General features: G+C 43.4%; 2 pseudogenes across 2 annotated transcripts in view; both read left to right on the top strand.

The window, feature by feature from the left end:
* The first annotated feature begins 4,068 nt into the window (after positions 1-4,068).
* The window catches only part of LOC144319968 (immunoglobulin heavy variable 3-74 pseudogene), a 147,812-nt pseudogene continuing 124,151 nt past the window's right edge, over positions 4,069-27,729 (top strand). The window contains exon 1 of the transcript XR_013385583.1: positions 4,069-4,176. The product of XR_013385583.1 is annotated as an immunoglobulin heavy variable 3-74 pseudogene (transcript). The remainder of the gene's footprint in view (positions 4,177-27,729) is intronic.
* LOC144321312 (immunoglobulin heavy variable 3-23 pseudogene) lies at positions 9,570-10,107 on the top strand (annotated as a pseudogene). Its single transcript, XR_013387018.1, has 2 exons — positions 9,570-9,684; positions 9,788-10,107. The product of XR_013387018.1 is annotated as an immunoglobulin heavy variable 3-23 pseudogene (transcript).

Below are 27,729 nucleotides of genomic sequence, written 5' to 3'. Positions count from 1 at the left end.
AGGATACAACCCAAAACCACCCACTTCTCCTCAACATCTAGGGTAAAATCTTCTCTCAGGCAGAGGGAGCTCAGAGCTCTCTTCAAAGGCTGGTTGAGGTCTCTGGTGAAGGCAGAGCTGTAATATGGAGGAAGATGATTTTCTGGGGCCTTCTCTGTGTCTGGTGACTGCTCTTCAAGTTGATGGTCTCAGATGTCAGGTGGGGGACCATGGGGATAGTTGTGAATGCTCGTGACTGACAGCGCCTGAGTCTTCTTGTTCTCAGGCTCATTTCCCAGGTGCTGCTGCAAGATTCAGAGCAATGACAGGAGAGGGAATCACGGACCCCACACCTCACCACCACTGTCTATTGATTTTCCATGTAAACCATTGATTTCTGGTAGAAATGCATCCACCAACACCAGGAGAGTGGGTGCAGTGAGTTGGATCATAATTAATTATAACACATGCAACAGCCTGTCCCACAGGAGCCACATCCCAGAGTCCCATCCTGAATCCCATCCCAGAACAAGTGCTCCCTGTAGCTGAGCTCATTTCCCACCAAACAACTGGCCATGTCTTACTGCACAGGAGAAATGGGGAGGGGCCATCAGTGTGAGCCCAGACACACACCTCCCTGCAGGGACAGGGGAGGGGCTAGGCTAGGGGGTCGCTGAGGTCACCAGAAGATGTGAAGGTCACCAGAGTCCTCTCAGGTCAACAAGGGAACACTCAGGTCGCTAGGGGCTCCACAGGTAGCCAGGGAGCACTTGGATTAACAAGTGTAGTCAAGGGACTAGGGCCATTAGGAATAAGGACAGGGTAGGACCCAAGAACAAGTGCAGAAGTTGAATTGTCTTTCTTCTAGCTAGAAAAATACGCTCTTTGTTGGTCTTCATTTTTAAAGGTCATGATATTTTATTCATAATATATGTTAAAATCATTACATTTTATTTTGCATAATATGTAAACTAAAATATCCCTTAAATGATCTCTGGAAATAAACGATGAAAACTCTATATTATGAGGAAATAATAACTCATGAATATTTACATCTAACCTCCTAGATTTTGTGATAATTTATTGATATTTCCAAAACTAAAAGTTATGGGATTATAATATATGATTATAAATAAATGAATAAGTACAAAAATCTATAGGCATATGTAGCCTATTTAATAAAACTTTTTGTAAAATATTTCCATAATTAATATCTAAAATAAAATTTATTGATGGACAAAATAACAAAATATGTGATTACTCACAGTTGAAAATATATCAATAACTCTACATGAATTGATATTTAAAATTTCACTCCAAATGTACTCATTTTAATACACTATTCCTTAGTCAAAATCATTATCTTCCTGTGTTACATACCTGATTATATCACCCTGACATGCCATCTGCACTTCTCCATCTGCAAAGCTCTAGGAATGACCCCAGGATGAACAGAAGTTGTCTTCTCCCATGTCAGTCAAAGGACCAGATGTCTCTCTCCTCTTGTATCATAAGGTTTCTTCAGAATCTCAAAGCTGCTCACTATCCTTACCCAGCTCTTGTCCCAAACTCAGAACAAGATGCTTCATTTATAGCAGTTTGCTTCTCAGGACATTGTAGGATGGCATTTTCTGAAATTTTTTTACTCCACAAGAGGTAATAGCGTGAACTGGTCAGGGTTTCCTGAGGGACAGAACCCATAGCACATTGGTTCCCATGACTGACTAGTCTGAGAAGTCCATGATTTACGGTCATAATGTGAACACCCAGGAAAGCCAGTAGAGTAATTTTCATCTGACTCTGCCCTAGTCTTTCATTGAAGAACCTGGGGATGTGCATGTGTAACTGTCTTCAAGGCAGGAGGACGTGGATGTTCCAGAACAAGCATGGAAGCAGGAAGAATGATGGAAGTCTTCATCCTTCTCCCAATTATCCTATTGAGAAACACTCAGGCATCCCTTTATTTTTTTAAGATTTTCTTTACTTATTCATGAGAGACACAGAGACAGAATCAGGGACATAGGCAGAGGGAGAAGTAGGCTCCATGCAGGGAGCCCGATGTGGGACTCAATCTTGGGACTCCAGAACAACCTGAAATGAAGGCAGATAATTAACCACTGAGCCACCCAGGTGTCCTGAAAATCTGTTGTTTAAAAAACCCCAGTCTTAATGTGAAATGGTGCAGCCACTCTGGAAAACTGTGTGGAGGTTCCTCAAAGAGTTACAAATAGACCTGTCCTATGACCCAGCAATTGCACTGTTGGAGATTTACCCCAAAGATATGGATGCAATGAAACGGCGGGACATCTGCACCCTGATGTTTCTAGCAGCAACGTCCACAATAGCCAAACTGTGGAAGGAGCCTCGGTGTCCATCAAAAGATAAATGGATAAAGAAGATGTGGTTTATGTATACAATGGAATATTACTCAGCCATTAGAAATGACAAATACCCACCATTTGCTTCAACGTGGATGGAACTGGAGGGTATTATGCTGATTGAAATAAGTCAATCGGAGAAGGACAAACATTATATGTCCTCATTCACTTGGGGAATATAAATAATAGTGAAAGAGAATAGAAGGGAAGGGAGAAGAAATGTGTAGGAAATATCAGAAAGGGAGACAGACCATGGAAGACTCCTAACTCTGGGAAACGAACTAGGGGTGGTGGAAGGGGAGAGGGCCGGGGGTGAGGGTGACTGGGTGATGGGCACTGAGGGGGGCACTTGGCAGGATGAGCACTGGGTGTTATTCTGTATGTTGGCCAATTGAACATCAATAAAAAATAAATTTATTATTAAAAAAATAAAAAATAGGGATCCCTGGGTGGCGCAGCGGTTTAGCGCCTGCCTTTGGCCCAGGGCGTGATCCTGGAGACCCAGGATCGAGTCCCACATCGGGCTCCCGGTGCATGGAGTCTGCTTCTCCCTCTGCCTGTGTCTCTGCCTCTCTCTCTCTCTCTCTCTCACTGTGTGCCTATCATAAATAAATAAAAATAAATAAAATAAAATGTTTAAAAAAATAAAAAATAAAAAACCCCAGTCTTTGTACAATGTACAATGTGTCTCTGATGACCCTGTGGGATTTGCGTGGTACCATGTCCTTACCAGTTTGTGTTATACTAACAGCTGTGAGGTGTGCGCCTCACCACTGGGAATTATGTTGGTCCCCCATGACACCAACCAAATACACATCTGTGTTGGTTACTCTCCCTCCATAGATGAGGGAGGTTTCCAATGATGAGTTCATTACTGGAAACCCTCAAACACCTACAGTAATTGTTTACCCTTTATCTATATGTTTATACGCAATCATTATTCTAGAGGGTTTCTACGCCATCCTGGTGGCATGTCCTGGTATTGACAGTGTCTCTCAGCTCTGCCATTCTATTGCATAGTTTACATGTGAACTCATTGGTAGTGAAGCTGTTTCAGGAAGTTAAGTCCACTCAGAAATGTGATTCCCCCTGATGGCAGGAAATAAATCTCCAGTGAGAACAACTCATTCCATATAGCAGAAGGAGAGAACCATCCTCAGAACCAGAAGAGGAAACATAGGACCCAGAAGTCTGTGCAAACAACCCTTTTCAGTTCCTAGTCATTCGCGTAACCAAAACCAAATCCTGGCTTTAAATATCCACAATCCAAATGTTGTATTGTCCAACAGGTGGAAGGGGCAATTTCTACAAACTCAATAAACCAGGAATAAAATAATGATTTCAGGGAAATTTTTGGATATAAAATACCTATCTATTGACAAAAATATCACTTAAACTAGCATCAAAAATAAATATTTAGGATTAAATTTCAATAGTAGATAAGATATCATGCTAAAAATTACCTATTTTGATGAATGGCTTTTTTAAAAAAATAGAAATGCAAAGATAACACCACTCAATGATGAGAAATTCATATTTTCACAGTGACATCTGCACAATGTGATCTGCAAAGGTAATGCAATCTTGCTATTAACTCGTTAGAATCAAATTGTAGTCAAGCGCTGAAGATATAGTCAGAGGACATGCGAATAGGGCCCTCCCTCCACTGATTAAACCAACCCAGCCCAACCTTGCAGCTGGGAATGCAACCTCAGCCCCAGGATCCCCAGGTGGCCCCATTCAGGGATCAGGACAGAGCACAGGCAACTCACCATGGCATCTGTGCTCAGCTGGGTTTTTCTTGTCGCTATTGTAAAAGGTAATTCAAAGAGAACAAGGGACCTTGAGTATGTGAGTACAGGTGAGTGAGAGAAACAGGGGATGTGGGACAGTTTCCTGACCAGGATGTCTTGTATCTGCAGGTGTCCAGGGTGAGGTGCAGATGGTGGAGTCTGGGGGAGACCTGGTGAAGCCTGGGGGATCCCTGAGACTCTTCTGTGTGGCCTCTGGATTCACCTTCAGTAACTACGAAATGTACTGGGTCCACCAGGCTCCAGGGAAAGGGCTGGAGTGGGTCGCAAGGATTTATGAGAGTGGAAGTACCACATACTACGCAGAAGCTGTAAAGGGCCGATTCACCATCTCCAGAGACAACGCCAAGAACATGGTGTATCTGCAGATGAACAGCCTGAGAGCCTAGGACACGGCCGTGTATTACTGTGCGAGTGACACAGTGAGGGGACCTCAGTGTGAGCCCAGACACAAACCTCCCTGTAGAAGGGGATCAGGACCACCAGGGGGTGCACACTCCTCACCACTTCTGTCCTGAAGGCTCAGGAGCAGGTGCAGATGGAGTTTCTGGGCAGGTTTCTGGGGCTTCCTCCTCATGGAGGCTGTCAGGATCTGGGGCTTCATCCTCATGGAGCAGGTTATCTAGGGAGTCTCTCTAGACACATGATTAAGTGCCTTCTTATAAACTTTCTAATTTATAACATTTGTTTGTATATAAACTATTGTTTACATGCACTAAAGACAAATTTGCTTACACTTTTTCTCTACTGCCCCTACACATCATTTAATGACACATATCTCAGTGCATCTCATCTTCTCCTTAAAGAGTTTCATCTTTCTACCCTGTTCATTATAGAACCCCCCTGCTCAACATACAAGGTTGGTAGAAGCAGCATGAACCAAATGGACAAGAAGCTATAGAGCGATCAGGAATAGAAAGCAAGACAGAACTTCTTGAGGCATCACTGTAATGAACCAACCTACCAGCATTCATGCTAGTGATAACGTGGAAAAGCAGTGGAAACTCCCTAAGGTCGTTGTTAGGATGTGGAATCCGGAGATCACATGCACATGAACACACACACATGCAACACACAGAGACACACACACGCACACACGCACACACATGAGTATAAATCATCATCACATTTACCGTGTCTGTTGAGAGCAGGGCAGGCCTCGTAGCAAGTCATAAATGCTTGGATGGAATAAGGAAGGACACTGATTCAGGGAGTGTGTTGTAGGTCAGTGGTAGGGATGGGGTCCTTCTCCAGGAGGAGCTTGTGTGGAGTCAGTGTCCCTCCTGCATCAAAGGAGGGAGAACCTATGGGTTCTGGTTCCATGACCCATGTTTGTGGAGCAAGACAATAGGGAGGAATGGATGTCAAGGTTCTAGCAGGTACATTCAAAATATGGTGTAAGGAATCATTCCACTAAACATGTATGAAAACTGGTAGAACATTGAGAGAAGTGGTTGTTCTAAGTATGAAAATGTCTGAATTAGGGGAAAGTGAGATGAATGTTTCTTCAAAGCCTTACACAATATAAAGTGATTATACAAATGGATCAAGGATAACCCAGTGTCCCAGGTGGAAGCTGTCCTCTCCCCCAAGGTCACCAGCTGGTTCTGAAGGTCACATGTGTGCTTTGTGCACAGAGAGCAGAAGCTTCTACTGGATCCATGAGGCTCCTCAGGGTGAGGAGCTGAATTGAAGGACCTTCCACCTCCAGGGAGTAACTCATGGATCCTTCGGGTGCTGACGTCAGCTCACTGTGCTCCAACCATCCCCAGGTTGGAACCTAATGCCCATGTGATGGGAGGAGGAGGAGAGGCTCAAGTGGAAGACTTGAGTAAGGAGGTGCAGCCTCATGATGGGATCATTGGGAGTTCCTGTGCTTCTTGGAGTTGACGTCTTTCTACTTCCTGAGATTAGGGAACTTTTCTGCTATTAATCAAATAACTTTTATTTTCCTGCCTCTTCATCTAATGAGACTCCTATCATACGTATATTACTATGACATCGGAATTAATTGAGTTCCCTATGGCTCCCTTTGTTGTCTTTACCTTTGTTTCCTCTTCTTTTCAGTCATTATTTTCAATAATTTATCTTGTCTAAACTGGCTCTCTCTTCTGCTTCATCAACCGCATTTTTATAACCTTCACTGGGGATTAAATATTGGTTATAGCATTTTTAATGTTGTCTGACTTGATTTTACTTCATTCATCTAGAAGAATTGGAACTTCTGGCGATCCCTGGGTGGCTCAGTGGTTTAGCACCTGCCTTTGGCCCGGGGTGTGTTCCTAGAGTCCTAGGATTGGGTCCCACTTCAGGCTTCCTGCGTGGAGCCTGCTTCTCCCTCTGCCTGTGTCTCTGCTTCTCTCTCTTTCTCTCTCTACCTTTCATGAATAAAAAATAAAATCTTAAAAAAAAGACCTAGCCTATCTTTAAATTTAAAGATAGCATTATATGTTCTCATTCATTTGGGGAATATAAATAATAGTGAAAGGGAATATAAAGGAAGGGAGAAGAGATGTGTGGGAAATATCAGAAAGGGAGACAGAACATAAAGACTCCCAACTCTGGGAAACGAAGTAGGGGTGGTGGAAGGGGAGGAGGACAGGGGGTGGGGTGAATGGGTAATGGGCACTGAGGGGGAGCACTGGGTGTTATTTTGTATGTTGGCAAATTGAACACCAATAAAAAATAAATTTATTATAAAAATTTTTTTAAAAATTTAAAGATAGCAAAAATTAGAAGAATTGGAACATATATTGTCTTCTCTCCTTTTTTTCCAAGCCCACCTAGTATTCTTTAAATCAGTGTTTCAATTCCACTTTATGTATGCTCGGATGGCTCAGCGTATCTGCCTTTGACACAGTGTGTGACCCTGGAGTCCTGGGGTTGAGTCTTGCTTCGGGTTCGCTGCATGGAGCCTGCTTCTCCCTCTGCCTGTGTCTCTCCTTCTCTATCTCTGAGTCACTCATGAATAAATAAATAAATCTATAACAAAAAAATAAATTCCACTTTGGAGTATTTAATTGAATCTCTAAGCATTAAATTCCTGGACTATGAGATTGGCATGCTCTTCATTTTTTTTGCGGTAAATTTTTCTATCATTTCATTTTTCCTTTTTATTTTATTTCTGACAAAGTGAGTTAATTTGGGGAATAGCAGAGGAATCACAATTAGAGACATCAGAAACAATGAATACCTACTATTTGCTTTGACATGGATAGAACTGGACGGTATTATGCTGAGTGAAGCAAGTTAATTGGAGAAGGACTATAATCATATGGTTTCACTCAAATGGGGAATATAAGAAATAGTGAAAGGGATTATAGGGAAAAAAGAAAAAATGTGTGGGAAAAATCAGAGAGGAAGACAAAACACGAGAGACTTAACTCTGGGAATTGAACAAAGGTAATGGAAAGGCAGGTGGGCGGGTGGTTGGGGTGACTGGTTGACGGGCACTGAAGTGGGCACTTGACGGGATGAGCACTGGGTGTTATACTGTATGTTGGCAAATTGAACTCCAATAAAAAATATAGAAAAAAGTTCCCACATCTTCCAGGCTGGGCTTTCCTGTCCCAGAAGCTTTTGCCACTGGGCTTTAGCCAGGGAGGCCCTTGCAGTGCCCCTCCCCCACTTGATTCTTTTTTATTTAATTTTTTTCACCTTCCTACCTTGCTAGAAGCTAAAATCCTTCCCTCTATGATGTTCCAGCTGTTCTCTCCTTAAATCTAAGGTCAAATTTGTAGGTGTTCAGGATGGTTTGAAAGTTATCTAGGTAAGTTGGTGGGGCCAGGAGAGTGGAGGACCCCTACTCCTCCACCATCTTGACCCACTTCCCCATCTTGGAAGTTTCTTTAAGCCTCCAAATTCTTCTCAGTGTTAGAAAATAGTTATGTTAAGTAGAAACAATGACTTTTTATCATCTGGAGGGAAAGACCTAGATGTCAGGGACTTGATTCAAGATTCCGGCTCACCTCTGACTACAATAAATATAGCTGGAGATGTGTAGCCAAGGAGTAGAAGGAGGGATGAAAGATGGGGATAAGTAGGAGACATCCTTCACCAGGAGGATCTGTGTGATCATGTGGAAGAGACTCTGATTGCATGTTGGAAAAACACAAAAGTGTGAGATGTCTACTCTGTCTCTGCAGGGGTGTTTGGAGCCAACAAGTTCTGCTGGGATCACCAGGGGACACGCATAACCACCAGGAGATCTCAGGAACCAGGAAGCTCAAGATCCAGAACAAGATGACGGTTGAGACCTGGTCTCCTCTCCAGGGATTTCTGTGCCATGTTCTGAAAACATCTTCCAGACAGGGACAAGGTTAACATTTGTAAAATCTGTGGAAACACAGAAAAGTCCCCCACTTTTTGAAGACACCATCATAGTGCCAGTAACCAAACTTGCCAAGGTCAAGCCACCAGTATCAAAATAACTGATATTGTTATGGCAATAAATGTGAGTGTCGAGGACAGCCCGGGTGGCTCAGCGGTTTAGTGCCACCTTCAGCCCAGGGTGGGATCCTGAAGACGTGGGATCAAGTTCAAGTCCCATGTCGGGCTCCCTGCATAGACTCTGCTTCGCCCTCTGCCTCTCTCTCTCTCTGCCTCTCTCTCTCTCTCATGAATAAATAAATAAAATCTTTTAAAAAATGTGAGTGTCGAAGTACAATGACCTTCATGACATAGACGAAGAAATGTCCTTAAAAAATAGAATCCTTTCTGTGGTCATATCTTCTGACATTAATTGCTTTAGTAATCGTTCCACTCTGTTATCTTTATGTAGAATTTCTATTCTTATGTACAGAGAGAGATCAGGTGTAAAGCCCTTAGCTTGTTGAAAACCACAGCATTTCTATCAGCTCTCTGAGTCTCTGTCAAGGCTTCTACTTGTCTCTGTGTTTCTGTGAAAGAACGATCTGGTCTACACACATCACTCAGTTGGGGCTTCTGGAAATTCAAGAAACCTTCAAATCTTATGTCCAATTCTGTCTTGGAAGTGGCTCAGGGAGCATCCAGGTGCTATGGTGGGGATCACAGGCGCAAACACTGTGTCACTCCAAACTGCTGTGTCTGTTTAGATCCTCACACAACCTCTCTGTGCTGCAGTGAATACTTACATACCTGTAAATGGTGCTAATTTTTTATGTATATACATTATGTTGTGTCCATATGTGGAAATATGGAAGATGATCAATGCTAAGTATTCAGACAGCAAATCAGGTATTGAGAAAAAACAATTTACTGACAGATATCCTGTCTTCAAAACTCTTCCAGGATCCTACATAAGATCTGAGTGCCTCTTGAGGTTGCTTCCTCAAAAATTTCCTGTATACTCAGAATACATGCAAATATGGCCCTCCCTCCGCTGATTAAACCTGCCTAGCCCTGACCTTGCCGCTGGGATAGAAACTCCAGCCTCAGAATCCCGAGGTGACCCCATTCAGGGATCAGGACAGAGCACAGACAACTCACCATGGAGTCTGTGCTTGGCTGGGTTTTCCTTGTCACTATTTTAAAAGGTAATTCATGGAGAACCAGGGACCTTGAGTATGTGAGTGGAGATGAGTGAGAGAAACAGATGATGGGGGACAGTTTTCTGACCAGGATGTCTTGTGTCTGCAGGTGTCCAGGGTGAGGAGCAACTGGTGGAGTTTGGAGGACACATGGTGAATCCTGGGGGTTCCCTGGGTCTCTCCTGTCAGGCGTCTGGATTCACCTTCAGTAGCTATGGCATGAGCTGGGTCCGCCAGGCTCAAAAGAAGGGGCTGCAGTGGGTCGGACATATTAGCTATGATGGAAGTAGCACATACTACACAGACACTGTGAGGGACAGATTCACCATCTCCAGAGACAACACCAAGAACATGCTGTATCTGCAGATGAACGGCCTGAGAGCCGAGGACACAGCCGTGTATTACTGCATGAGGAACACAGTGAGTTGACATCAGTGTGAGCCCAGACACAAACCTCCCTGTAGAAAGGGATCAGGACCACCAGGGGGTGTGCACTCCTCACCACTTCTGAGTCAAAGGCTCAAGAGCAGGTGCAGATGTAGGTTCTGGGCAGGTTTCCTGTCAGGCTCTGAGCTTGCTTTCCATGGAGCAGTTTCCTCTAGGAAACCTCTCTTGGCACAGAATTCTGTGTTTATGAATTTAGTCACTAATTTTGTAACTTTTTTGTTAAAAAATCCTTCTATGCATAAAAGATAAATTTGATTAGATTTGCTAACTGTCCCAAAAATATCAGTAATTAGAAATCTCTGTGTACATCAAATTATCCTTATAAGCCTCACAGCTATGTGCACTGTGTATGACAGAACCACCGAGATCCTTATACAGGTTGGTAGAAGCAGCATAAACTGCCTGCTGGACTTGAAGGAACAGAGTCATCAACAGTCTAAAGCAAGAAAGTAAAAATCCCTGGAGGGGTCACTGTCTTAAACCATCTTCCCAGGATCAATGTTATTGACCACCTGGGAAAGCAGAGGAACCCCCACCTGCACATGGTGTGAATGTGAATTCTGAAGATAACACAAATACACACACAGAGACACACATACACACACAGGAGAGTATTAAACCTTTATCACCCTCACCATCATCAGTTGAGAGTAGGCCAGGCCTCTCAGCAAGCCATAGATGCTTGGATGGAGGCAGGCAAGGACACAGGATCAGGGTGTGTGTTGTGAGTCAGTGGTGGGAACGGGGTCCCTCTCCATGAGGGTCTGGTGTGGAGTTAGTGTCTCCCATGCAACAAAGGAGGGTGAACCTTTGGGTTCTTGTTTTATTTCCCATGGTTGTAGAACAGGAAATGAGGGATGCATGAATGTCAAAAATTTAGCACGTAGATTCAAAGATATGGCGTAAGGAATAATTCGACTAAACAAGTATGAAAAGTGGAAGAACAAAACAAGAAATATCCATTCTAAGTAGAAAAAGGTCTGAATCATGGATAATGAGAATGATCCATGGAAGCAGCAGAAAATTTAAAATGATAGTAGAAATAAAGCAAGGTTTTACCAAGAGTCTCAGGTAGAAACAGTCCTCTACCCAAGGTCACCAGCTGGTTCTGAAGGTCGTGTGTGCACTGCGTATACTCAGATAAGAAAAGATTCTAATGGATCCATGGGGATCCTCAGGGTGAGGAGCTGGATTGGAGGACCTTCCACCTGCAGTGAATAACTCATTGAGCCTTCAGGTGCTGATATCAGCTCACTGAATAGCTTCTGCTTCTGTTTACTCTCTTATCATCTACTGGAACTCCATTAATACAAATGTTGTTATGATTTCATAAGTCACTGAGTTCCCCACGTCTACTTTTGTTGTCTTTACCTTTGTTTTCTCTTGTTTTCAGTTGGTATTTTCTGTAATTTCATACTATCTATACTACATCATTGCTCTGCTTCATCCTACTTCCATTGTATGGCATGCACGTGGGATAGTGTCTTGGTTATAGAAATTTTAACTTGGCCTGATTTGAGTTTATTCATTTATCTCTGCATTAAGCAAATATCTATCTATTGTCTTCTATCCAATTTCCAAGTTCTTCTACTATTATTCAACCATTGCTTTAAATCCTGTTTATATACATATCTTACAGATATGTAAATCTAAAATCCTGGTTTGAGACATTTTCATCCTGTATAATCTGCTAGGATCGATTTATTTCATCATTTACCTTTTTATGATAAATTCTTAAAAAAGGAAGATCCTTGGTTCTCTTTAGTCTTCCACTTGAAAGAATGTGGACTACAAAATAAATTTAAAAATAAAATAAAAATAAAAAACTAAAAGTATTTATGAAAATTAGAGAGGAAAATTAAGAACAAATTAATAATGATAAATAAAGAAGGATTTATTGGAATATAAATATAAAATAGGAATAAATAATGAAGAATGAAAGTAGAAAGGAAGCTAAGAACTAACTCCCCTATAACTGACACCTCACAACACTCTCTGATGACCAGACTTGCTGACCTGGAACTGCTGGTGCTGATCCCCTGGGGAGGGGCTGCCGTGCTCACTCTCAGAAGTCCTGCCCTAGTGGGCATCCTCTTCTACCGGGTAGGGGGCAGGGCTCAGAGTGAGCAGCTCTGGGCTCCAATGGATGGCCCTCTTCTCCCTGATGCACTGAAGGGGGGGTTGAAAATGGTCCCCTCTCTCTAGCCTGGGGTAGAATATTCGTAACCCCCACTCTTCAGAGGGCCCTCACATGAGAGCCATCAACTCTTCTGTCTTCAGTTTCCATCTGAACCCCAATTTCACCCTGCCTGTGTCTGAACTGGTTTATCTCAGGCACATGAATGAGCCTCCATATATCAACATGAGGGACTCCTGTCGTGTGAATCTGGGCTGGTCCTCCGAGGGAGGGTCTCACAGTCTTTAAATTCTGCTGGGATAGAGGTAACAGGATCACACCTCCATTCCATTTCTGACGAAACAGAGAACAGTGAGACAGGCAAAGTGGCAGCACAGTAGGGGTCATCACTTCATTCCACCCCATTAATTCAGCTAGATAACTGTCAAACCACCTGGAACACCTATGAATTCAACCACAGATGTCAGGAATAAATGAATGGATCTCTACAAATAAAATGTGACCGCTTTTCCGCAGTAGGAATATACAGAGAGAAATGGAGGGGATATGTGGAGAGACAAATGGTGACACAAGAGCCTTCGTAAGCACATTACAGGAAAGTCATACAGTCTGGACCTCAAAACCTGGATCTTTAGAAATATGCTTCTGTGAGTGCAGTCCCTCCCTGAAAGCTGTTCTTGAGTGAAGCAGGCAATATCACAGATGGGACAGTGGGGTTGAATCTTTCTGGAGGCACAGAAAGATCAGGCTGTCTGAACCACAAGAGCTTCTACACATTGGAACAGGGAAATGAGTTTATGTAACAACCCCAGGAGGAGGTTCAGCTTGTTTGAACTAAACAGTGAACCAAGGCCTGATTGGGTGACAGCTCTCCATGTTAGATCCCTGCAGAAGTTGGGAATGCAACAACCCTCCACCTTCCTCTGGGAGAGGCAGAGAAGTGGTACACTAGACTGGATGAGTACTCTCCATGCCAGGGCCCTACAACAGAGGGAAAAGAGACCAACCTATGCTTCCTCCAGGATGTGGGGAGCAGGTGCATGAATGACTAGGTGAAAGGTCTCCTTGCCAGGGCTCTACATTGTTCACAAATGAACCTCATTCCATATGAACCCAGGAGGACCTGAGTGGGCAGGCCCGATAGGAGTCCGTAGAGTTTGGCACACACTGCGATGCCTTATCTGCAGGGCTGGAGATTGGAGCACAATCATTTTTATTTTCTTCCTCTAAGGAGGCAAGGAAATCCTTCAAGGAACAAAAGCTTCACACAGCAAATGCCTGACACTGAACCACGCCCCCCTGACATTGGGTGGGGCAATTCCACCCAAGCACAGGCACCTGAGAGCCTGTGTAGCATGGCCCTCCCACAGGAGACAAGCTGGAAGAATACTTTGTATTTTGTTTGGGTTGTTGTAGATATTTTTCAATCTGCTCACTCATATAGCCATTAAGCACTGGACAAAATGATTAGAAAGAGGAATCCACAACATATGCAAGAACCAAAGAAAGTCTTCTCTATCACAGATCTATTATATACAGTTATAAATAAAATATAAGAGATGAAGTACACAATTATAATTATGAATTACTATTCGTGCTTAAAAAAAAACATAAAATACATGAGAGTTTCTTACTGTAGGAATCAAATTTCATCAGGCTGAAATTCAATGTGCTCTAAGATGCAGTCTAAACTGAATGCTGTAACAGCCAATGTAAATGAGGAAGAATAGACAGTAAATGACATATAAGAGAAGGTGATGGAAAGGAAGAAAGATGAGATAAAGGCATTAAAACAAGTGAGAGCCACAAACAGATACTCGGAGAAGCAACCAATAGTTTGAAAAATACCTTCTGATATATTGGGTATTCTGAGCAAACCAAGAGAGACAGAGGACCAGAAGGAATGTTTGAACAAATCACAACTGAGAACATCCATAATCTGTGGAAGGAAACAGGTGGTCATATGTGGAAAATGCAAAGGAGCCCTCCAAAAATCAATAAAATAGGTCAACACAACTACTTATAATAGGGAAGATGCAATTTTCAGAAATAAGGAGAAAATCATAGAAGCAGCTCAAGAAAAGAGATTCCTCACATACAGAGAGAGAGAAATATTAGACAAACAGCAGGGCTAAACATAGAGACCTGGTAGGTCAGAAAGGCTGGAATGATAAATTCAGGGGAGAAAATGTGAAATGCATGAATCCATTTGTCTAGCTAGGTTGTAATTCCTAATTGAAGGAGAGATAAAGTTCTTTCAGGACAGAAAGACATTAAAAGATTCTGTGACCACCAAGCCCACCTTCCAATAAATATGAAGAGGGATTCAGTAAGCTAAGAGGGATCCCAAAGGTACACAAAAATTCTGCTGGAATGGGGATTGTATTTTATTTTATATTTTTTGGAACGGGGATTTTAAAGGTAATACAATAACAGTAAATTCATACTCTTCAATAGTTACTCGGAGCATGAATTGGATACATGATCCAGTCAAAAGTCATAGGATATCAGGTGGGATAAAAAGTAATACCCATTCATTTGGGTCTACAGGAGACTCATCTTAGACCCAAAGACACATTCAGATTCAAAATGAGGGGATGGATAAAGATTTATCATGCAAATGGACATAAATAGAGAGCTGGGGTAAATATCTTCATATCAGATAAATTAGATTTGAAACCAAAAATTGGGACAGCTCTGGTGGCTCAGCAGTTTATGATGCCTTTTGCCCAGGGCCTGATCCTGGAGACGAGGGATCAAGTCTCATGTCATGCTCCATGAATGGGGCCTGCTTCTCCATCTGCCTCTCTCTCTGTCTCTCTCTCTGTCTCTCTTTGTCTCTCTCTCTCATGAATAAATAAAAAAAATATTTTTAAAAAATTAGACAAACATCTCAAATACACAAGCTAACCTTAAACCTAAAAGAATTGGAGAAAGGGACTCCTGGGGGGATCAGTGGTCAACCACCTGCCTTCAGCCCTGGGTATATGATTCTGGAGTCCAAGGATCAAGTTACACATCAGGCCCCCTCTCTCTGTGTCTCTCATGAATAAGTAAATATTTACTTTTTAAAAAGAAGAACTGGAGAAAGATCAGCAAATAAAACCTAAACCAAACAGGAGACAGAAATAATAAGTTTCAGAGCAGAAATCAAAGAAAAGGAATCCAGAACAGTAGAAAAATCAAGGGAGCTAGAAGCTATATCCCAAAGATTTTGAAATGTTGTATCTTCTTTCTCATTAGTTTCCATGAATCTTTTTAATTCTTCTCTAATTTCCTTTTTGACCCTTTCATCTTTTACCAGGATGCTCTTTAATCTTCATATGTTTGAGTTTCTTCCAAATTTCTTCTTGTGCTTGAGTTGAAGTTCCAAAGCACTGTGTTCTGAAAATATGCAGGGGACAATCCCAATCTTTTGGTATCACTTAAGACCTGATTTATGAGCCATTATGTGGTCTATTCTTTTTTTTTTTCTTTTTTGGTTATGTGGTCTATTCTTGAAGAAGTTCCATGTGCACTCGAGAAGAATGTGTATTCAGTTGCGTTTGGATGTAAAGTTCTGAAAATATCTGTGAAATCCATCTGGTTGAGTGTATCATTTAAAGCTCTTGTTCTTTAGTATGTTGTGCTTAGAATATCTCTCAATTGGGATCCCTGGGTGGCGCAGCGGTTTGGCGCCTGCCTTTGGCCCAGGGCGCGATCCTGGAGACCCGGGATCGAATCCCACGTCGGGCTCCCTGTGCATGGAGCCTGCTTCTCCCTCTGCCTATGTCTCTGGCTCTCTCTCTCTCTGTGTATGTGACTATCATAAAAAAAATATATCTCTCAATTACAGAAAGCACTGTGTTGAAGTTTCCCAGTATATGTGTATTATAATAAGTATGTCATAACTTTGGTTATTAATTGATAAACTTGCAGGCTCCCACATAAGGGGCATAAATATTCATGATTGTTAGATCCTCCTGTTGGATAGATCCTTTAAGTATGATATAGTGTCCCTCGTCATCTCTTACTACAGTCTGTGGGATAAACTTTAATTTATCTGATATGAGAATCTCTACCCCTGCTTTCTTTTGAGGACCATTTGAATGGTAAATGGTTCTCCAATCTTTTATTTTCAGGCCGTAGGTGTCCTTCTGTCTAAAATGAGTCTTTTATATACAGCAAATAGATGGGTCTTGCTTTTTTTTTATCCAGTCTGAAACCCTCCGCTTTCCGATGGGATCATTAAGCTCATTCACATTCACAGTTACTATTGAAAGATATGAATTTAGGGTCAACATATTATCTATTCAGTCCCTGTTTTGTGGATTGTTTCCTTGGACTTCCTCTTTCTTTTACGGAGTCCCCCTTAACATTTCTTACAGAGCTGGTTTGGTGGTCGCATATTTTTCAGTTTCTGCCTATCTTGGAAAATCTTTATCTCTCCTTCTATTCTGAATGAGAGCCTTGCTGAATAAAGTATTCTTGGCTGCATGTTCTTCTCACTTAGGACCCTGAATATATCCTGCCAGCCCTTTCTGGCCTGCCAGCTCTCTGTGGAGAGGTCTGCTGCTAATCTAATATTTCTCCCCATATAAGTTACGGATCTCTCATCTCTTGTTGCTTTAAGGATTTTCTCTTTATCTTTGCAACTTCCAAGTTTCACTATTAAATGTTGAAGTGTTGAACGGTTTTTATTGATTTTAGGGGCGACCTCTATATCTCCTGGATATGAGTGATTGTTTCCCTCCCCAAATTAGGGAATTTTTCAGCCATGATTTGTTCAAATATGCTTTCTCATCCTCTCTCCCTCTCAGCACCCTCTGGAACCCCAATTAAACATAGATTTTTCTTTTTGGGGCCGTCATTTACTTCCCTTAACCTTTCCTCATGGTCTCTTAATTGTTTTTCTCTTTTTTCCTCAGCTACCTTCCTTGCCATTAACTTGTCTTCTATGTCACTCACTTGTTCTTCTAACTCAGTAATCCTCATTGTTAGGACCTCCAGTTTGGATTGTATGTCATTAAATTGATTTTTAATTTCGGCCTGATTAGTTCTAAATTATGCAGTCGTGAAGTCTCTTCAATCCTTTATGCTTTTTTCTAGAGCCACCAGTAGCTTTCTAATTGTGCTTCTGAGTTGGCTTTCTGACATTGCATTGTAATCCAAATTCTGTAACTCTGTGGCAGAGAGTAATGTTTCTGATTCTTTCTTTTGTAGTGAGTTCTTCCTTTTAGTCATTTTCCTTAGTGCAGAGTGGCTTTATGAGTGGGGTGAGTCAAGTATATCAACCACGACCTAAGTAAATTTCACCCTAGATTATTCTGACGAGGTCAGAGACCAGAAATTGAAAAGAAAGTTCAGAATGAAATTAAACAAAAGGACCACTAAAGTGAAAAACAAATTTTAAAACAAAGTGGTAAAAAATAAAAGGCCAGGAATCCTAAAGAAGAGTAGAAAAAAAGAAAAACAAAGGAGAATAATAAAAAGGGGGAGGAGGACTGGGAGATGGTGGTGGAGGTGAAGAAGTTGTACTGGAGGGAGAATGTAGTCAATCTGAGGGGTTCTATAGGATGATCCCCTTGTTTCTGTGTATATTAATTTCTGTATATTAGTAGATGCTCAGTCCCAAATTTATGTAAACCAGAAATACTTGTAGAAGGCCCCAACACTGACCACCAAAACATAAATAAGATAAAAGAGGGGGGTAGAATGGAAATGAGGAATCTCACAAAATGCCCCAGCATGGTATTCCACTTGGTTCTGGGTGCATATTGGTCCTGTTTTAGAAGGCATTATCTTCGGCCATTTTAAAACAAAATGAGGCAGGTAAAACACACACACACACACACACACACACACACACACACACACAAAACATATCTTGTATATCTCCCAAAATTAAGTCAAGTATGCTTAAGGGAATCTAGCATTGGAAAATATATCTCAGACCTGTAATTGTAGAAATATGAAAGTCAAAAAGGAAGAATCTTAAAAATGAAGAGGTGGTAAAATATTGCAGTTAAGGTGGAAAAATAAAAAATTGGAAATGTTCACTCTGATATTAAAACAAGTTTTACTGGGAAAAAGAGGATAAAAAAAGGAGGGGTATCCTCTGTTTCTCTATACTGTAAACGTTCGACTTCCTTGGAGCTTTCCAGTGTTGCCTATAAGAATTTGCTCTTCCGCTGTCCTTCCAGCTGGTCTTCTGGGGGACGGACTTGTTGTGCTGTGTCCCAGGTGTGCGCACCTGAGTTATCTGCCCCACCCCCTGCCAGGTGCAGGGCTCAGTGAAAGCTGTTTATCCTGTGAGTCCCCTGTTCTATGGTGGCCCTGGTCTGTCCCAGGGACAGGTGACACAAGGAGGAAAACAACACTAGTGGCAGTCAGCTCTCTAGCTCTGGAGTCAGCTCCTGCAGTAAGTACCACAGTCTCCTAGTTCACACTGGCCTGGATGCTCCCGGGGCTGAGGAGGCACTGATCTGCACAGTTCGGGGGTGCCTGGTTCAGGAGAGTCCTTGTCCTGTGCCCTCCCTGCTTCTGAGAGTCCTAGGGAAAGTGCAGGATCCAGGGCTATGGTCCTCAGCCCCCTGGGATCAGGGGCCTATACTGCTGGAATCCAGCACCCAGGGTGTGGCTCCCAAAGGCAGCCAGGTGCAGACCCCGCCATCCAGAGTCCCCACCTGAGCTTGTCCAGAGACCCCACTTGGCCTGCACTCTAGCCCTATGTGGATCGTGGCCCCACAGTTGTGGCGCACTCTCCCCAGGGTGCACTGCCTCTGTTAGTGACTCCAGGAGACTGGAGGCTACACTGCCCCTCCTGCAGTTCTTCTCGATTTCTCTGCTTAGCGCTTTTCTGCCTGGGAAGAATCCAGTGCAGATTTTTAAAGTTCCTGGTTCTCCTGGCCTGGGGTTTCCTGTCCTGGAGGATTTCATCGCCTGGCCTTATCCAGGATCTTCATAGGGGTCCTTCCCCCACTTGACTCTTTTATTTTTTTCCACCTTCCTACCTTGTTAGCAGCACAAACTCTTCTCTCTGTAGTGTGCCAGGTATTCTAACTTTAAATCTCAGGTAGAATTCATAGGTTTTCAAGATGATTTGAAAGTTATTTAGGTAAGTTGGTGGGGACAGGTGACTTGGGGACCCTACTGCTGCGCCATCTTGCCCTGCCACCCTCTGCTGCTTATAATACTTTGTGATAGCTTGAGAAAGTCTCTTCACAACCCCATCCCCATAGGTATACCTTCCCAACAAAACACCCCACACATCCTACATTCCAAAAGGTGGACGATTCTCTACTTGCAGACAAGCAGGTTTTCTTCTCTCAGTCTTACAATTGATTTTGTAGGAGCTCAGAATGATTTGATAAAAACCCAGATGTGTGCAGGGAGGAGACAAGCTCATCGCCCCTACATGTCTGCCATGTTAAATCCTTCTTTTCACATTTGTTTGACAGCAAAGATGGTCTGAAGTAATAGAAGGAGAGAATATGTATGACAGCTACAATCCTCATCTCTGTAACAGAAAAGAATAAAAACTGTTAATTGACCTTCCTTCTTCGTCTACCAACTACATATACTCTTTGATTTCAGCAACCCTTCAGCTCCTCAGAGCTCATTACCTGGCCGAATGACCAACACCTTAATCCTGAAGGGTCTCTCCTTGGTCTCCTCTTTACCATTATTGCTACCTAGTTAGTGCTGTAATTCTTTCTTTGCAAGGAAATTACACTCGTCTATAAAGCCAGCTGCTTCAGGGATATGGATACTATGATACTCTACTGAGCTCCAACATAAAGTAGTGCTTGATTATCTGCAGAACAATCTGTGAAGGAGGCTTATGCTTTTTCTTTCAAATAATTGTAGGAATCTCACCATGAGAATATGGGCAGGGTGGAGAGAGAAGGTAGTGGAGCAGGACTGGAGTCCATGAATATTTGGAAGTACTTAGAAGTGACATTCTGTGTCCTGAGGATCGCTTCAGAACCCATCACTTCTTCCATTTGGTGATAGAGAGGCACTGTGCATGCCCCAATTTAGGGCTTAGGCATTCAAATATCATGCACTTGGAGGTGGGACAAGATGGCAGAAAAGTAGGGTCCCCAACTCACCTGTCTTCACCAAATTATCCAGATAACTTTCAAATCATCCTGAAAACCTACAAAATCACCTGATATTTAAAGAGAGAACAGCTGGAATGCTACAGTGGGAAGAGTTCACAAGAACACGCTGTATCTGCAGATGAACAGCCTCAGAGCCAAGGACACGGTCGTGTATTACTGTACACACATAGTGAGGGCACATCATTGTGAGCCCAGACACAAACCTCCCTGTAGAAGGGGATCGGGACCACCAGGGGGTGCACACTCTTCACCACTTCTGTCTTGAAGGCCTAGGAGTAGGTGCAGATGGAGGTTCTGGGCAGGTTTACTGTCAGGGCCTGGGCTTCCTCTCCAAGGTGTAGTTTCCCTGAGAGAGCCTCTCTAGGTACAGGATATTTTTACCTATTCAGTCTCTAACTTACAATCTTTGTTGTCATAGAAAGAGAAATATAGTAATGTCCACAAATGGCAGTTTCTGATTTGAAAACTTTGTTGAATTTAGTCAACTCTTCTTATATGCACAAGGACATATTTCCTTAAACTTTCCCTAAATATCAGTTTATTACCCATTTCTCCATGTACTACAACTTCTCCTTTTTAAGAATCTAAGCTGCATACATGCTACATGAAATAACCACTCAGCTCAGTGTGCAAGGTTTTTAGAAACCGCATAAACTACATGCTGGTCATGACACTACAAGGGGGTCAAAAATCCAAAGGAGAGAAGACGGACTGCAGTTGTGACCTCACTCTTGAATCACACTGACAAAAACAATATTAGCTTCAACCTGGGAAAACAAGAGACCCCAAGAAGTGAGTTGTGAGGATGTGTAGTGAAGGGCCCCCCCCACACACAGACACAGACAGGAAAGTACAAACCTTTATCACCTTCGTCATCAGGTCTGTTGAGAGCAGGTCAGGCTGAGCAGGTCTCAACAAGTCATAAGTGCTTGGATTTGGGAAGGACACTGGCTCAGGGTGTGTGTTTTGGGTCAGTGGTGGGGACGAGGTCCTGCTCCAGGAGGGGCTTGTGTGGAGTCAGTGTCCCACCTGCATCACAGGAGGAAATTCAATGGTTCCTGCGGGATTTCTCATGAGTGGGGCAGGAGGAGAAGAGGGAGGACTGGTGATCACAGAAGTTAGCAGGTACCACTCAAAGATATTGTGTGATGACAAATTCAACTAAACTATTATGAAAACTGGAGAGAACAAGAGTGGAGGAGGACCTTCCACCTGCAAGGAATAACTCATGGAATCTGCAGGTGCGGATATCAGCTCACTGTATGTGACCTCTGCCATCCCCATGTTGGAACCTAACGCTCTTGTGATGGGAGGAGGAGGTGTAGCCTTAGAGGAGCACTTAGTTCAGGAGGTGCAGCCCTTGATGTGATCAAGTTCCTTATACATCAGAACTGAGAAATCTCCCTGACCCAGGCCCCATGCGAGATGACAGGAAAGGACAGGCTAGGGCGTGGGTGCTTCCAGGCACCACATATGCCTGCATCTGGACCTTAGACTTCCCAGACTCCAGAACTGTGATAATGAGTGTCTGTAGTTTAATCCACACAGTCTGGGAGTGTAATGACACCACCCAGACACATTAAAACAGTGTCGCATCTCTTTTTTGTCCTTTACAACCTGGTCCCAGTGAAACAGTGAGGTTATGACAAAATAGCAGGAAACCTACATCCAGACTCACTGTCCTCAGCTGCCTTCCATGCTCCTGTGCTTAGTAGCTCTGCATCATGTTGGTGCCACACATTCCACCTACAATCCTTGGGTTCTTTAGACACATTAGTATCCTGAGATTCCTGCCTCTGTACCACCTAAGGAGCTTTAACCCAGGCACATCCCCATGGAAGCAGACATCTAAAAGGTCAGATTTTCCTGTCTGCTGCTCATAATACTATACAGAATATTCTGGATCAGCCTCCCTACCTGCTTTCATCACCACAGCTATATCTCCCCATCACAACATCCACACCTCCTACATTCAAAAGGAGGTTGATTTTCCACCTGTGGACTTGAAGTTTTTGTTCTCTCAGAACTCTGGCTGATTTCATGGGTGATCAGAATGATTCGACGACTGCCTATCATGTTCCAGGAACGAGACAAGCTCAGGGACCCTGATCCAGCATCTTAACTCCTCCCTCCCAATGCTGTTATAGCAAAGACCGTGTGGGGAATTCCTTCTGATTTATATGCTGTAGATAAAATGGGGATTCTGGAATTTTATGTCAAAATCGCCAGGTTTATTTCCCTCCCAACTCTTATCTCAGTCCTGTGGATTTATTTTGTGTTTGAGTGTATGTTGTACAATAATTGTATTATTTTGCAGTAAGTAATGGTGACATATGTGGTCCATGCACATAATCTTGCTAATGAGTGACATAGAGAGGAAAGCACCCCTCAACATGTGACACAGGCTTTGGGCAGGAGGTCGGGCATCCTTCGCAAGGACAAGAATGTGGTAATATTGTTATCACAACTCTATGTCTTCATGCCATTGAGGTAGATGCACTTTGGATGGTGTGGGCAGCTGGCAGTCCTCCGGATGCACAGGATCCTTTCAGGAACAGAAGTTGCTGGATCTGTAGGCAGAGCAGAAGTCCTGTCTCATTTTGCAGGGTCAAGGGGACTGACTCAAGAAACTCAAATTTGAGGTGGATCAGAACAGCAAACTGGAATTGAATTCCTTAACCTTGGTATATTCTCTAAGTCTCTATCTTCCTCTGTGTGTACAAAAGCTAGGTCTAGCTTCTGCTCCCGAATAACAGCTTTATGACGAAGACGTCACATATGGTTGTTGGTTCTGGGTTTTCAGAGAGTGTCTGTGGTGTGTGCTGCATGCACTGTGTTGTCCTGTTTTGGCTGCTATTTCTTTCAGGCCAGGCATCTACACAGGCCCTCTTTGCCTGCAGTGGGCAGTGGGTGGTCCCTGGCCAGCATGTGGTGTGTTTTACCTGGATTTGTTCTGCTCTGCTTGTTAAATAAGCCCTGATACCACCTCCGCTAGAACTGAGGCCCTGCAGAATTCTCTGGTCAGGAGATGTGGGTGGGCAAGAGTGCAGCCAGTCTGGGAAACCATATGGTGCAACATCAAATAAGTAATAGGAGACCTGCCCTATGATCCAGCAACTGCATTACTGGGCATTTACTCTAAGAATACAAAAGTACTGGGCTGCCCAGGTGTCTCAGCTGTTGAGCGCATGCCTTCAGCTCAGGCCATGTTCCCAATCTGGGGATTGAGTCTCATATTGGGCTCCTGGGAGGAGCGTGCTTCTCCCTCTATGTCACTGTCTCTTTGCATCTCCCCTGAATAAATAAATAAAATCAGTGAAAATAAAATAATCCTGAGACATCTGGGTGGCTTAGTGGTTGAGCGTCTGCCTTTGGCTCAGGGCATAATCGCAGAATCCAGGGATCGAGTCTCACATCAGGCTTCCTGCATTTAACCTGCTTCTCCCTCTGCATAGGTCTCTGACTCTCTCTGTTTGTGTGTGTCTCTCATGAATAAATAAATAAAATCTTTTGTAAAAATGAAAGAATATTCAAAGGAAAACAGGACCATTGGCATACTCACTATTATAAAAATGAATATAAAAGCACTGAGGTGGATACTTGATGGGATGAGCACTGGGTGTTATGTTATATGTTGGCAAATTGAACTCCAATAAAAGAATATACAAAAAAAGTACTAATTCAGAGGGATGTGCATTTATGTTACAGCAGCATTATGTACATTAGCCAAACTATGGAAACAATCCATACATGAGTGAAATCTAATCCATTTGCAACTACGGGGATTGAGATAGCAAGTATAATGTTAAGTGAAGTAAGTCAGAGTAAGAAAAACACTGTAGGATTTCAGTCATATGTTGAATTTAAGAAAGAAAAAAATGGGATCCCTGGGTGGCGCAGCGGTTTGGTGCCTGCCTTTGGCCCAGGGCGCGATCCTGGAGACCCGGGATCGAATCCCACGTCGGGCTCCCGGTGCATGGAGCCTGCTTCTCCCTCTGCCTATGTCTCTGCCTCTCTCTCTCTCTCTGTGTGACTATCATAAATAAATAAAAATTAAAAAAAAGAAAGAAAAAATGAGCAAAGGAGAAAAAAAAACATTGATACATACACCAAGTAATAGCTCCTTCATTACAGATTACAAGTTGATGGTTACAACATGGGAGATAATTGGGGTATGGTTGACCTGTCAGATGGGGATTAAGGAGTGTATTATTGTGCAGGACACATTGTGACAACCCACAGCCTGGGAGTGTCAGAACTCCTGTTGAGAGGAGAACTGTGGTGGAGGGCTGAGGAGGTGACAGGAACAAGGATTCTCCTGACCTCATCACACCAATGTGTCAGGGGTTTAGGACAGAGATAATGCTGTCATGTGCACATCATTCTCTCTATGGTGGTTTGAAGCAACAGCTACACGGAAGGAATGGTAAAGGTTTAACACTTTGCATCAAGAAAAAAACATTTATTACTTTTTGTGGTGGGGGATATTTGCAATCTCTATATGGTTAGAAGGAGAGAATGCTCCTTGAGGCATCATCTGAGAAGACTTGGGAAGTGTCAGGCTGCAGAGTCTGGGACTATAGATCTGTCTTTATCAAGCATGGGATATCTCCCCCTCCCCGCCTGCTTTATTTTCTTTTTTTTGAAATGTGACAAAGTTCTTGGGGGAAAGAAAGGATGTGAGTTCCATGGATAAATTTATCTGTCCCAGTCTCCATGTGAGCACCACAACCATCCCTTTCTCATAAGATACTCATGAATTCATGGTCACAAGTCCTGGGCTGACAGGTGTGCCAGGTTCTGGCTCAGTCTAGGTCACCACATCATTTTTGCTGCCCCCCTTCAGTGCTGTGTTCCTGCAGAGGTTCCTTTTCACACCACCCAGCCAGTGTGTGGTCCTGCCCCTGGGACAGTGATGGTGGTCACCACAAACCTGGGCATTATTGTGTGACCTGGAATGTGACACTGAATACCCAACCTATATTCTTTCCATGACCACACTGTCCAGGTACCACACAAAGGGCTCGTGTCTACAGACTTTTATTCCCCTACCATCTGGATGTCTACCTGAAGTCAGCTCCATCAACTAGAGTTCACGCTTGCAGGGCAACACCCTTGCAGATTCCTGGGTGTTCAGACCCTTCCTCCGTGTTTCCAGAGTAGCCGTACTTGTATTTTCATGTTATGATTCTTCTTCCACCTTCACAGAGGAAAGATCATTGAGAACCAATAGTTACATTACTTCCTTTTTGGGAGCTCACCTCCCTCTATTATCTCTCATAAGAGCATTGGCATTACTTGAGGAGCCACCAAGATGCTCCATAAAGAGTATTATTTTATTTTCTGTCACTTATGTGCACTTCACACACACTGTTACATGTTTCAGGAGTACATCACAGTGACAGGACGGAATATATGGTGGGCTATGCTCTTGCCCAGGGGCTCCACCATCAGGAAATTATATTAATCTTAGGATGTCTAAATTAATGAGACTCAGGGATCCCTGGGCGGCGCAGCGGTTTGGCTTCTGTCTTTGGCCCAGGGCGCGATCCTGGAGACCCGGGATTGAATCCCACGTCGGGCTCCTGGTGCATGGAGCCTGCTTCTCCCTCTGCCTATGTCTCTGCGTCTCTCTCTCTCTCTCTCTCTCTCTGTGACTATCATAAATAAATAAATATTAAAAAAATTAAGGAGACTCAGAAATGTCCCTTTTACCATGTAATAGAACATTCACAGTTTCCATCCATGATCAGGACACCACAGTCCACCCTGGGAATCCAAGCTCAACATCCAGCCCATGTGCTAATACATTTATCACATCCCTACAGCCCTCGAACCTTCAGCCTAGAAATGCAAAATCTCCAGTCCAAATCTGTCTAAATATCCTCCACCCAAATTCCCACATCTCATCATCTCAAACACATGTGGGCAGGACTCGGTGTATGATCACCCTGGGAATGTCTCCTCTAAACCTGAGGATGCATGATTCTAAAAATAATTCTAATTCCAAAATGCCTGGTGGACCTCACAAGGAGCACCAGCTGTAGACCCTCCCAGTGCAGGGATCACATGGAGAGGATATAGGAGTTGGACATACATTTCTAAGAACAACTTGGAAACAATTAGGTTCTGAGGCCTGGGGTTCTCTCTAGTTCTGGAATCTACACTGGGTCTGTCGCTCTTCCCTTGGGGACCTCTATCCTTTTCAGGATCTGTGTCAGTGTGAGGACATGTGTGTTTACCAGCATGCTCTCTGGTATGAAAATTAAGGGAGACCCATGGCCATCTTACAAGTTATCCTCTCTCTCTTCCTGTCAGCCCCACCTGGGTGTGATCCTACCTCTACAACTTCTTAAACACTTTTCAGGGCTCTGCTGCATGATCAGGGATTCATTGCATATGAATAAAATCAACTCAAAGCCACACTACAATGCTGGAAATAACAATATTTTATTGATGATATAATCCCCAATTTTCACAAGTCCTGGTGCTTAGTTTGGCCACCATGCAGTGTCTATAATGGTACTGATCTCGAAACATCAATTATTTGCAACTATTTTTACATAGTGTTGAGGACGATCTCCATAGAGGAATTATCCAGAACCTGACATGAAATGGGACCATATCCAGTTCAGGGGGAGTTGATGATAGGGGTGATCATGCTGCCAGCCAGTGCTTCACATGATTCACCCCACACCAGATGCCCAGCATCCCTATGCAGTTTTGGGCTCATGGAGAGGGAAGGGCATCAAGTGTGGTATCCTGTGTCTCAAGCCCAACTGTGCACATCAAGATATTCATGGACTATCACTAAGAGAAATTACACACTGTGCACTTATCTCAAGAACATATCTTTGCTTCCACAGTCTATGAAAATGATTTGTCCATTGACCCCGTCTTATTGAACAATGTCATCCTTCTCTCTCATAATCACAGTGACGCTAGCACAAGGTCCTGAGGATACATTCCTAATCTCTGCAGGCTGACACCACCACCTCTGCAGGCAGGAGGAATGCCCCCAGTCTATACCTCTATACCAAATCCTCTAGTAGAGAAGCCCCAGGGTGAGGGTTCCTGGATCAAGTTGAGGAGAGGATTTTGTGTCCTGGTGGCTCCAGTCCTGAAGAATGGAGTGTCCCTTTGGGACCTAGGACATGAGGTCACAGATCTAAGTGCTCACGGTTCCTCCCCTACAGACTCAGTCTCCACATGGCAGGGCCCTGTGTCCGACCCACACGTGAGTCAGGACATTTATGAGAATGGAAATATCCCCAAAATCTCTCCTTGGTTGAAAATCCATGCACTGGGTTTAGGGCAGTGACTCTTGCATCCCCGCCTGGGCATCCTGTGTTCCCCACCCCT

The sequence above is a fragment of the Canis aureus genome, chromosome 9, assembly GCF_053574225.1.
Source record: "Canis aureus isolate CA01 chromosome 9, VMU_Caureus_v.1.0, whole genome shotgun sequence".
Taxonomy (NCBI): Eukaryota; Metazoa; Chordata; class Mammalia; order Carnivora; family Canidae; genus Canis; species Canis aureus.
This window is presented reverse-complemented; position numbering and strand designations above follow the sequence as displayed.